Source organism: Tenrec ecaudatus, chromosome 5 (assembly GCF_050624435.1).
Source record: "Tenrec ecaudatus isolate mTenEca1 chromosome 5, mTenEca1.hap1, whole genome shotgun sequence".
NCBI classification, from domain to species: Eukaryota; Metazoa; Chordata; class Mammalia; order Afrosoricida; family Tenrecidae; genus Tenrec; species Tenrec ecaudatus.
The window spans coordinates 173,937,614-173,950,762 of NC_134534.1; the positions used below are offsets into that span (position 1 = coordinate 173,937,614).

Consider the following 13,149-nt stretch of genomic DNA (forward strand, 5'->3'; position numbering starts at 1 on the left):
CAAAAACTCTCGAGTATTGAAAAACAAGGATGCTAGTCTGAGGACTAAGTGCTCTTGACGCAAGCTATGGTACGTTTAACTGCCTCATATAAATGTGAAAGTTAAGACACTGGGTAAGACCAAAGAAGAAGTGATGGACTTGAATGGAGGTGCTGGAGAAGAATATTGAGAGGACCATGGAATGCTAAAAGTAAAACCAATCTGTCTTAGAAGATGTACAGCTAGAGGCGAGGATGGAGAGACATCATCTTACGTATTTTGAACATGTTGTCAGGAGAGACCTGCCCCTGGAGAAGACATCATGCTCAGTAAGGTGGAGGGGCGGTGAAAGAGAGGAAGGCCCTCAAAGAGAAAGACGGACACTGCGGCGGCAGCAATGGCTCAAGCACAGGGACAATTTTGAGGAGAGTGCAGGACCAGGCAGTGTTTCATTCTCTTGTACAGAGTTGCTATGGGTCAGAACTCACTCAATAGCACCTAGCAACAAAGATTTGTCTTGTCTTCAGGAAAAAATATCCAAGGCTCTGTACAGTAAATCAGGTACTTGGTAACAGATTCCCCCCCCCCCCAAAATAAAAGCATTATAATTTTAAGGTATGTGTCTCCTTCCTATTCTATAAAATGTCCAGGTCTAACATGACCTTGTATGGATTTGTAAAGCAGGAAGCCCCTGTTCATTATAAACTATGCATATGCTGAAAAGCCCACTGCTTGCTATACTATTGAGTGGATCTCAAATCTGGTTTTCACTTCTCAAAACACATTTTAACTTGGTAAATGAGGGTAGAATCTACCACCATCACAATCCTTCTACCCTTTCCCAAACACTTCAATGGTTAAGAGTTCAAATGTCCTGATTAGGTTTGTATACTGGGTCTAATGCCATATAAAATGCTTCCATTTTGCAAAAAAACATACTCCTGAGTTATCCTGATTTACTGTGTAGTCTGAGGTGGTCATTTTTAGGCTCGTTTCCATGGGCCTGAAACTACAAGGATCACTAAATAATGTCCCGTGCACTCCCGCTGCTCTACAGTAGCCACTTTAAAACCCCATCGATTCTGTTCATGACAGCAAATAATCAAGCTCAATGCCACTGCATCGATTCCCACATATGGCAACCCTAGAGGACACGGGAGAACTGCCCTCGTGGGATTTTCCGATTCTCTACAGGAGAAGAAAGTACCACCTTTCTCCCTCCGAGTGGCTGGTGGTTTCCAAGTGCTGACCGCAGCGCAGCTAGTACCCACCGCACCGCCGGGGCATACACACTGAGAGAGACAAACGAGTCCAACAACTATTATGTCATGTACTTGAAAAGCCACTTAACATCATATGAAAACTTTTTATTTTTGATTTGATTAGAGAAATAACACTGGCATACAACTGACACTAACCCAGTGTTGGTCTGTTCACCCTGTGACATAAAAACTTCAATTAATTTAATTGGTTTTAAGTATTCCATAATATATGGCCCTCTAAGCAAGTTTTAAATTAAAATACACTAATTAGAGAAAGATTGTTTACACTTAGAAAACTGAGCATCAAGTCTGCACTAATTCATTACATTAATACTTTAATATAACTCTCTGGCAAAAATTAGAAAGACTTAAAAAATAAACTTCTTGGGCAATTTTACCAGAAATAAAACGCTAGCCTAACCAATCAGTTGCTGTGTTGGCTAGTGTTCTCGATTCCTCAGTAAAACAGTGTAGCTACTGCCCAGAGCAGTTCCACTTTAGCGAGGCCGAGCGCTCTGCTCCTGCCAGCTTGCTTCTCTGGCTGTAAGTTAGTTTACAGTGATCACCATACCCACTAGGTCAGCCATCCCTCTGTGGCCATTGGGGAATGTTGTTAGAGAGAGCATGTTGACAAGAGGCATGCTTTTGTAAAGAGAGCTCTTCCTAGGAAGAGCTACTTGAATATTTTGGAAAGAGTTTTGAAAAACAGCATTAGTTTGCCTAAAACATAGCTTGTAATTGGACCGGATATTACGGTATTACTGTTGGAAATAACTGTTCAAGACTAAGGAAGTATTACAAAACTGTAAAGTTCTTGAGAAGGCAACTTGTGAAACAATCGAGGTTCTTGGTTCCACTTTCAGAACTGAACATTTCAACCCATTACAGAGATGGTTTTCACAAGAGAATATAACAGGCATACACACGCATACACACACACACACACACACACTCACACACAAACACAAAAGCCAACACAGCAATAAGCATCAACACAGTTGGCTTCTTGGGCAAATGTATTTATACTCTGGAGCATTCTGAAAACATTTTGCTGAAGAAGGGCCTAAGGACTTCACCAGACATCCAAAGGGGTCCACAGCACATAAAGGGGTTAAGAAGCTTCATCATGAGAAATAGGTTCTTAAAATAAACTCTTCTCAACCTAACCTTGAAAAAAAACCAAAACCCTCCATCTAACCTTGAATATGGACACTAAAACACACACCTTCCATCTACCCTGGATGTGATTAGATAAAATCAGGAGAAGAGATGCAGTTAACACTGAGCACGAACAGCTCCGCTCCCTCGTCCCTGTTCGCAGTCAAATCAGAAGCCATAAAACAAGAGGCACACTAACCATACACTTCCCTTGTCCTTCTTTCAGTCATAGCACTGACATCCAGACAAAGAAGATACAAATATTCTTTTTATTAACCTAGAGATTGTTTTCCTCATTAATAAAGACGAACAAAGCTAAAGGAAATGAAGGATAGGTACAGAACATGTAAGATTTAAGGACAAGTAGATAACAAGGCTGCTCTCGTTCTCCATTGGCTTAATTTTTATAATGCGTTTGAGATTCACGAATAAAAATCACAAAAATATTTGAGAAATTAGGAGGAAGAATGCAAAACAAAACAAAAAACCAACAACAAGCGGTGGGGGAAAGAAGAAGGCAGACTAACAGCCACATTAGAGTCCCAGAGCTAACCGGGGCTTAAGCACGTCAACCGGGTTAACAAGTAATGTACATCTGGATGAAGTGCAAGCTATTCATTCAGTGTAAATGAAGTCTTACCACTTTTGAACAACTAAACAAAACTGTCTAGCAATACACAATGAAGCCACCACTTGCCTGTCAATTTGTCCCGCTGTAGTGGTTAGTGTGCTGCTTGAAGCTGGAAGTCACACCCCCAAGATTTCAAGGACCAGCAGGGTTACCCAAGGTAAACAGGTTTGATGAGAGCTTACAGAGTAAGAGACTACAAAGAAAGACCAGGCTGTCCACTTCTGAATCAGTCACTGAAAAGTTTAAGTGGCCACAGACTTTGTCAGCTCCAGTGGTGGAAGATGAGCCTCTCCGGTTGGAAGGCCCTCAAAATACAAGGAGGAAAGAGCTGCCACCTCAAAGGAGAGTGAACTTTAATGATGTGGAAGGAGCGAAGATTTCAGGGACTTTTTCTGCAGACAGGGCCCACCTACAGGGCCCAAATAAAAATATTCTTATTTTGTGCAAGTATCCACTAATAATCAAATTTGAAAAAAATAATCGAATGTGGAACACATGAACAAAATATGTGTCTAGGAAAATTAGAAGTCGTCAAAAATTAAATGGAATATATAAAGATCGATCTCCTGGGTATTCGAGAACTAAAATGAACTGGTACTGGGCATTTTCAGTCACACTACTACATGGAATACTATTCAGGAAATGACAAATTGAAGAAGAATGGCACTGCTTCATTGTGGGAAACAGAAGGATTTCTCCCAAGCTGTCTCCCCCAAATAGATGCCAAACTTAGCTGCTTGCGAATGACTATACACTTGGAGGTCATCAGGAGTAGATCAGGGGTCATTCTCCCTAAGAGCTATCAGCCTTCTAGAGCAAGCAGACACCACTGTTTATCCCACGAAAAGTAGTGTCCACTCCCTTCTGATAAGGATAGCAGTTGTCTGTTTCCTTGTAGGAGACACCAGAGAGGTCAAATCCATCCAAGGATGACCAAGGTTAGGCTGCCATCCTAATTCTAGGATCCGCCCATCTTGTCATCCATCCAAGGATGACCAAGGTTAGGCTGCCATCCTAATTCTAGGATCCGCCCATCTTGTCATATGTATACTCCCAATCCCTCCTCTTTCTATTGCGTGTATTTCCCTAGACCACCCCTCTCTTTACTGTATTACCTATAGCACAGCTCCTTCCTGTGATGCATGTCCTCACCTCTAATTAGGGGGCTTGCATGTTCCCAGAAAATATAAAAGCCTGGGCTAGCATTAAAGATTCTCTCCCTCCACGTGGACCACCAAGCGGGGCTGAGGTGAGCATGCTACCATGAATTGTGTGTGACTCCATTTATTTCAGTACTTCTCTTCGATCTCTCATGCTCTCTATAACCTTACTATGATCTTTACTTATTACTGCTGTGCAATTGCGCCTACCAAACCCGTAATGATGTGTTAGGGGTTGGCTTCACCTGACACTTCATCATCAAAAAAGAATACATGTCCAGATTTTGAATTACCATCTTGTCTGTCATAGGATAATATCTATACACACATAAGAACTTGTTATATACCACAAACTTAAGCCAATGATGAAGAAATATAAGGATTATGCCAACTTCTTCACAGGAACCCTGGTGGCATAGAGGTTACACGTTGGTCTGCTAACTGCAAGAACAGTAGTTTGAAACCACCCAGTGACTCCTAAGGAGAAAGTTAAAGACTTACCTAGAAAGAGTCAAAAGTCTCAGAAATCCATAAGGGCAGTTGTACCCTGTCCTACAGCGTAACTAAGAGTCAAATTTAGCACAATGGCAGAGTGTTTGAGGGGGTTTTGACCAACTTCTTTAGCATGAATTTAATCAATCATGCAATCACAATGTATTGATAATTACTGAGATTGGAAATTTGGAAATGCAAAGGAAGAAACAATAGATGGAAGATATGGTCTCGGTGATAGCCAAGAAATGAGGTCAGGTGGTAAATTTCACAAGGCCAGTGACTTCTTCAGCTCAAATATCTGTTTTCAACAACATAAACGGCAACTATACATATGGACTATACATGACAGGGACTTTACCAGATGGAGTACACAGCAATCTAATGGAATACAACAGAGGGAAGCGAAGATCTAGAAGTTCAAATAAAATAGGGCCAGGGGTGACTGGAAAAGATCATCAATTGTTCATACGTAAGTTCAAGTTGAAACTGAAGAAAATTAAAACAAGTTCATGACCTTGCGTGCATCCCACCTGAATTTAGAGACCACCTCAAGAACTGATTTGACACATCGACCACTCAAGACCAGATGATTAGTGGGATGACATCATGAACATCATCCCAGAAGAAAGCAAAATGTCATACAAAAAAAGACTGGCAAGAAAAACCAACGCAGTTCTCAGAAGAGACTCAAGCTTGCTCTTGCACGTGGAGTCATTAAAGTGAATGGGGGAAATGACGAAAGCTGAATAGCCAACTTCACAGGGCAGTCTAAGAAGACAAAGTAGTACAATGAAACCTGGAGCTGGAAAGGCAAAAAGGAAGGTAAATGCACTCATCACTTCTCAAGATGAAAGAAAATTCACACCTCAGGTTGTACTATTGGAAGATTTGATGAGCAAAATATTGAACAAGAATCAAATGAAGATAGAAAGGACTTGACCTCTGAACTGCTAAGCACCTTCTTCCTGGGACAGTGCAGAACCTTTCAAAGTGGTTCAGCATCTGACCCACTGTCATAAGTTATGCTTTAATACAGCCGCTAACAAAACTAGGCTATTCCAAACCCCCAGTACTAGAATTGTTTACCTTTATATGAAGAAAGTTGGTAAAGCACCATGTAGTGTGTGCCCAGGGGCCCATGCCTGAGACCTAAAGTTCTCTGGATTGCTCAGGACAAAAATGTCAGCAGAGCCTATGGTAGTTCCATGTGTGCTACATGCATCCAGAGCGGGATCACGCATGGTTTCCTTATTAAACTCATTGCCGCTGAGTCAATGCTGACACACAGTGACCCTATAGAACAGGGTAGAACTGCCCCAATGGGCTTCTGGGATTGTAACTCTTTATGGGAGTAGCAAGTCTCATCTTTCTCCTACAGAGCAGCTGGTGGTTTTGAACCACTGATCTTGCAGTTAGCAGCCTGATGTGTAACCACTATGCAACCAGGGCTCCACTTTCAGCAATGAGAAGCAGAAAATTATTTTTTAAATGTTGTAGGCACAAGCAGAGAGTCAAAAACAAATGATGCTTTTCTGAATCATAAATCAAATGGCTTTAAAAGAAAAAAGATGGGATACACAGAGTAACTGTTCACACACCAACAAATGTCTTAAAAGTACGGGAAGAATGTTTCTTAAAAGAGGATGACGAGACTTCCTCTCACATAAAACAACATCTGGTTGATAGAGTGTCAGTGGAAGACACCCAAATGAGATGGACTGGCCCAGTGGCTCTAACAATGGGCTTGAATCTCACCACAGCGGTCAGGATGGCACAGGGCGGAGAAGTGTTTCCTTTTGTTGGACTGTCTCAGTGGCGCTTGACAACAACCACACGCACAATGAAAAAAGCACTGATGTGCTGTGCCTTTGGTGAAATCAGAAACTTGTAAAAAGGAACCATATTTCACAAGGTATTTTCAAATACTTGTTTTTTTCTCCCCTTTCATTCCACCAGTGAGAGTAAGCCCAACAGATATTAACTAGCGAAACCAACAAAAACGGGATTTGAAGCAACCTAAAGCTCTCCCTGTGTCAGTTACTACATAAATGGCTGCAGATACAGAATGCAGACTAGTCGGCAGTTTCAATCTTTATGGAGATGCAGGAAGAAAAGTGAAGGCAGAAGAGAACTGGTTGATTTGGTTCCATTCTGAGATGAAGCAAGAATGTAATTCGCTAGGAAAATGGGAAATCTTCATAGGTCCACCCTAATTTAAGTGGCAGGAACAAGTAATGTGTGAAAGACCAAGAAAGACTATCAAACTGGTTATTTTCCATTAGTTGTGGAGAGGGAGAACTAGTGAAATGCCCATATCCTTGCAATTGGCAGAATAAGCCTAACTGTCATCATGCATTTTATGTGAAAGAGTTCAGGAGAAACAAAAGTAATAGTGGTAGCAAGACAACAAACAAACCACTTTTAAATCCTTTGTAGACTTTGTGAAACTTTCAAAGAACAATCTTCATATTGTTGCATATCCACAGTCCTTGTAAATAAATGTTTCACACATTTTGAAAATGTTTTTAATTCAAATAAGACATATAAGGTTTAAGGTTACTACTCCAATGGAATCATCTGGGGTCCCTGATATAGGTAAGAGTCACTAACCCACTAAATGATTACCTACACACTTGAATATAAGCTGAGTTTTTCAGCACATTTTTAAAGCACTTTTTGTGGTAAAATTAGGTGCAGCGGCTGATATTTGGGTTGGTTTCTACTTGAGTATATATGGTAACTATTCAAAAATCCCTTTTTCAAGTATTTTGCCACCTGCTAGCCTCCCTTTGACTATTTTTGTCAATGAATAGAACTAGTTGCTAAAGATGAAATGAAATTTAAGTATCACAGCCTGTATTCACCCCTCCAAACATCACCCCCTAAACTGATGAAGGAAAACAAATTTTGCAATCATTTGAGGGATTTACTTGTTTAAAATGTTTTTCTTTACAAGAGCATGCTTCCTGACTGCTCTTTAAATACATTTCAAAACATTTCATCCACATGCAAAGTACAAGTGTACTTGATTTTTAGTAAATCCAAGAAAGGGTAGGTAAGACACTAGAATTAGCTCAAGTTCAGAGAAACAAATGAACGCAATTATACTTACCTAGACTGGCTCGATGGGGTAAGCTTTGGGTTCACACCCACCACAGCCAACCACTTCCATGGGGCTAAGAGGCAACTTCCATGATTTAGTCTCAGAAACCCCAAGAGCAGCGCTATTCTTCCTTTATAAGGTTGCTATGCATCTGAATTGACTCGATGGCAGTGGATTGGTTATATTTGTTCTATCAGGGTATATTTGAACAAAAATGGTATCTAAGTGTAGAAACTTGTAAGTAAACAAAAAAATATTGAGGCCCTTCATTAGTGTTGGTAGCACAGCGGTTATGTATTGGATAGCTAACCACCGAGGTCAGTAGTTCAAAACCACCAGCCACTCCAAGGGAGAAAGAATGAGGCTTTCTACTCCCCAGAAGTACAGTCTTAGAAACCCACAGGGCAGCTCTACCCTGCCCTACAGGGGCACTGAGTCGAAATTGACTGGGTGGCAGTGAGTTTGGTTTTTAAAGAGTATGAATAAAATTGAACGAGACTTTGAGTTAAGGTAAAAATTCACTTAAATAATTTAAAATACTTTTTATTTTTCTAAACTCTCAAGAGTATAATCGTTTCTGGGTCTTAAAAGCTTCTCTGAAAGTTCAGAGGATTTACTTTTGACATTTCATTTGCTTGGTTGTACTAGTTTAGAAAGCTGGTAAGCTGCTGCTTCCCAGTAGTGGAAAACTTTGACCAGCGCCATTTGCCCTGGAGCTGGGCCCTGACTCCCTTGTTCTAGAGTACAACTGCTCCCCAGGATTTTCTCCTCTGTGATGTTTACAGAAAGTTCACCAGCCTGTCTTCTGCAGATTCACTCCTTAGGTTTGAGCCCCTGGCTTAGCAGCTCACCATCAACAGTGCCGCCTGCGGAGCCTCTCTGCAAAGAGCCTGCATGTGAGTGAGAGTTGCTAGTAAGCTTGGCCATTCATTCTTCCTCATAAATAGGAGGGTCTTTAAGTAGTCTTTTAAGCAAAATTCCCACATAGTAACTGCCTGCTCTATACTTTTCCTCTATTTAGATGATTTGTTTCACAAATACCAAACCAGAAATTTCCGAACACTGCTGAGGTCAGCCATGAGATGTGTAAAATAGTTTTCAGTTTTTAAATTTTGTTCTAACTGAACACCAAGAAGCCTTATGAGGTCTGCATAAGTGATGTCACGATAAATGTCCCTCAATGTTATCCTCACTCTTCCTCTTCAACTATCTGTTTTCACTCTTCTGGACAGAGAAGCACATAAAAGCAAATGAAAACCTGTGGGTGGAAGTCTTTGTTTTTAGGAACAGCCGGTCTGAGGCTATTTTATGGTATCCCTCCCACAAGTAAAAAAGCATTTCAAATGGATTTTCTAGTTTCTTAAATTATTAACTTAATTACTTAAAATGTATACGGTCTGCCTACATGTAAGCCATGACCTACATTTTCCATGATGAAGCCGCAACTTTAAAGTTCCTGTACTGGTAATATCTAAACTGCATTCTATGTGTGGTTAAGTCTTCTTTTCCAAGTTGACTTATACATGAACTTCTAATTCTAAGAATCAGAAACTTATAAAAATTCAAATACATTTCAGGCTTATTTCCTTATAGCAACACGTGTTGACGGCCTATCAAAATACCAATGGTTCAACTGCTGTGTTTGCATTGTTCATTTTTATTTTAAGACATCTATCTAAATGGCGCAGGGTAGTTGAGAGCTTTCAAATTGTTCATTCACTTCACACTGGCTCAATTCTGGCCCAATATTTACATGTAGAGTGTAAAAAGTAGGCCACGGTTAAAATCAGTAATGTTTATACTGGTAAATATTTCATCAAGATGTTTATGTATATTAATAATCTAATATTGTCCCCTATATTTCTTGAAATGACCATAAGAGGCTAGTGGGAGGTGCTAGCTTTCACATGTTATATGCAATGACTCACCTCAGTGGGGCACGAGGGTGCAGGCTAGTACCTATGGAGCCTGTACTTGGTTAATGTACTAGAAGCACCAGGCAAAACCAAAAAAGACTAAAAAGCTTCTCTGTGTTTATACAGTAAATAAAAATTTATTCATATACTCTTACAAAAAATATGAAGACAAAATATCAGTGTAGTTACAACTTCACTCACAAAAATGATTCCATGCCAAATTCTAAGTCACTAGGAAAGCATTGACACCAATCTATTTACAGATTCACCAAAAGTATTTGTGTAGTTATCAACACTTAATATGACAGTGCTTTCTGTGTTTACTAATCCAGGATCAAAACCATCTAAAATGTCTTCTTCATGTGGTGCCTGAAGCAAGAGGTAGTTCCTTAAACATCGGTTTTTTAAAACATTAAGCATTTACTGGTCAAGCATATTGCTTTCAATTGGCTAGCTTTTCGGAAAACTACGCCTTCATGTCACTTTAAATTCAAAGATTTAAAGACTACAACTTAAAGAGGAAAAGCCTGTCAGCGAGAGCATCTAGGGGAAAATTGTTGTACCAAGAACAAAACAATAGTGACTTCAGGAAATAAACCAACACTCAATTACTACCTAAAGTTATTCACTCAACTTACTATAGACACCCAATTTAGCACTATCAAACATTAGCAAATACATTAAGGTCAACAGCCAAAGTAATAATTAAAAAAATAAAGTTCATCATTAGAAATAAGCATCTGAATTTGTTTTAAATTATGCGAATATTTCAGGATTTCTGCATGTGTTGGCCTTCAATAACTGCAAGACAGGAACATGAATTATTAATGCATGCTAACACAATTTTCACACCTGACCTCTTATAACCTTGCATCTAGCATTTTATATATAAAGGACGGTGGTTGAATGAACTCTGTCGGCCCAACAAATTAAGCAGAAAAGGGAAAAACTGTAAAGTCACCGCGAATAACGCTAATTGTCAAATTAAGTTAAAACTTCTGAAGATTGAGTTGCTAACTGATAGCCACTTTATCAGTGACTTCAAACGTAGGGACCCGAAATGCGTGGAATCCTAAAATGAAGAACTACGTGCAATAAGTTGATTCCTCACAAAGCAGGTTTGAGGCACCCTTGCTGCGTGGCAGTAAAATAGCAAAATATCACAGCTGAGGGCTAAAATCAACCGTGGTTTCGATTCGCTGCCCTGGATTTGTTCCTTCTCCAGAAACTATTCTAAAAGGGTTATCTCATCTATCTGCGGCGTCCCGGCACTAAAATAACACAACCCGCCATGTCCCCGCTCCTCAGGTTTCCGAGAAGAGACGCGCGGCGTTAATTTATGTTTAAACCGGGAACATAACACGGGGACAACGGTGCTGCAAATCGCCGGTTGTGGTGAGTACAACCAACGTCCTTCCTTGTCTCTTTAGAGAGTGAGGACCCCATTTCATCCAAGCTTTTCCATGGAGGATTTTTACAACTTCTACCAAGTTCCAGAGGCTTTGAGAAAACAGGCAGGCCCCTTCTCACGCTTAACACAGTTCCTTGATGGAAATGAAGGCAAAACCAGCTAGCCAGCGCGTCAAGGTTAGGCGGACGCGAGCGACAAGGTCCGGCGCGCCGGGCGTTTCCGAAAGAGGCCGCGGAAGCGGGCAAGGTGGGCCCCGGGGAGGGCGAGGGGCTCCGCTTCCTGAGCCCGGGGCGCCGCGGTCGGAGCGGGGAGCCCCGCGGTCGGAGCGGGGAGCCCCGAGGGCCGCCGGCGCCGAGCTGGAGACGAGGCACGTCCGGAGGCCGCGGCGCTCTCGCCGGTCGTCCTGCAGGCCCGGCACCCGCGGTCGGCGGCCCGCCGGAGCGCCAGCCCGAGGTCCCCGAAGCCGGTCCCGCGTCCGCTCCGGAGTCGGCCCACCGGCCGCCGCCCGGGAAGCCCCACGGCCCGCTCCCGCCGGGGTCGCTCGCCCCTCCCGCCCGCAGAAGCCCCGACCCCCTCCGGGCCGGCCGCCTCCGGCTCCGCTCCGCCTCCTTCCTCCGCCTCCTCGTCCGGAGTCGCCGGCTCCCAGGTCGCTAGGTCCGGGGGCAGACGCGCAACTTACCCGCCGCGATGAGGTTTACGTAGCGGACCTCGTCACTGATTACGGACGCGAGGAGGTGGAGACGCCGAGCCGGACCCGCCGCTCAGGAGCGGCGCCGGCGCCGGCCCCACGTAGGCCCCACGTCAGCTCTGATGCGGCAGCCGCGGCCTCTCCGCCGAGCAGGGACGAAGTGCAGCGCGCCAGGCGACGGAACCGCGTCCTCGCGCCCAGCCAACCCCTCCCCCACTGCGCGACGCCCCGGCCGGGGAACGCCCGCCCGAAAACGCCACGCTCTGACTCCGCCCCCTGCCGGCCGCCAGCGGGATGGCGCCGCTGACAATCCAACAATGAAATGGAATGGGTGTGCGGGCAAGGGGGCGGGGCTCCTCGGGGGCGGGGCGGTGGGGGAAGCCCGGCCTGGGGGCGGGGTCTAAGGGGCGGGGCTGGAAGCCGGAAACGTCCCCGGCCGCGTGTACTTCCGGAGTGCCAATGAACTACAGGCTAGGCTAACGGCTTCCGTCCGTCCGGGTCTTTCCCTGTGGGCTCCCTTTTGCAGTGAGCTCCCCAAGCGCAGGTCCGCCGGCGACACGGTTCTGCATTGGCCCGGAGGCACATCCTGCGGGCCCTGACCAGGGCGGACTTCAGTTGCGGTCGCCACCGCCTCGGCCCGGTCGGGCATGCCAAGAAACCCCTTATGTCTGCGGGGTCCCCTGCGAGACACAGGCCCCTCCACGAGCTCTCAGTGGACGCCCTTGTTCGGAACCTGCTGCTGCTGCCCCGTGACCTTGGCACAAATTTAACTTCTCCAGAGAAGAATGACGTGTTTGCCCGACTAGTGAAAACGCATGCCTACAAGGGAGAGTAGAGTTCATCTACTGGAAATCTTGAGTTTCCTGTTAAGGTCTGTAAAAGAAGAACTTCTAGTGTAAAACAGTCTGCCCGTTCAGTTTTCGGAGGAGCCCTGGTAACATAGTGGGGTACGTAGTGAACTATATGGTTGGCGGTTCAAACCCACCCGCTGTTGGAGACAGGTGAGGCTTTCTACTCCAGAAAGATTTGAAAGTATCAGAAACCCTAAGGGCCAGTTCTACCCTGTCACTATAACCCAAAATTGGCTTGGTGGCAGTGCGTTTTATAGTTTTGTTCCGATTCAAAGTAGATACCAAGTATAAGTGGGAGGGTGCGTCAGAAAGTAGTGCTATAAAATCATAGCTTCAATCGTGCTTTAAAAGTTGATGGAAGATCAGCTCCTCGAGCTTGCTGGTGTGTACAGTGCTTTGAAGCACCCATTAAGCCAAAAGCCTGCTAAAGTCAAGATGTTCACTCAACATGAAAAGTGCCAAACTGAAGTCCCAGCTTCCGGAGCTATCAGATCA

General features: G+C 43.7%; 1 protein-coding gene across 8 annotated transcripts in view; it reads right to left on the reverse strand.

Moving 5' to 3' along the window:
• The window catches only part of CREM (cAMP responsive element modulator), an 89,564-nt gene extending 77,577 nt beyond the window's left edge, over nucleotides 1-11,987 (reverse strand). For 3 of the 8 annotated variants that reach the window (XM_075550283.1, XM_075550282.1, XM_075550281.1), the window contains exon 1: nucleotides 11,795-11,977. The gene's annotated coding sequence lies outside the window, so the exon portion shown is untranslated. Of the gene's footprint in view, nucleotides 1-11,794 lie in introns of all 8 variants that reach the window. The other 5 variants (XM_075550277.1, XM_075550280.1, XM_075550276.1 and 2 more) reach the window with 5 other exon arrangements.
• Nucleotides 11,988-13,149: the final 1,162 nt, after the last annotated feature.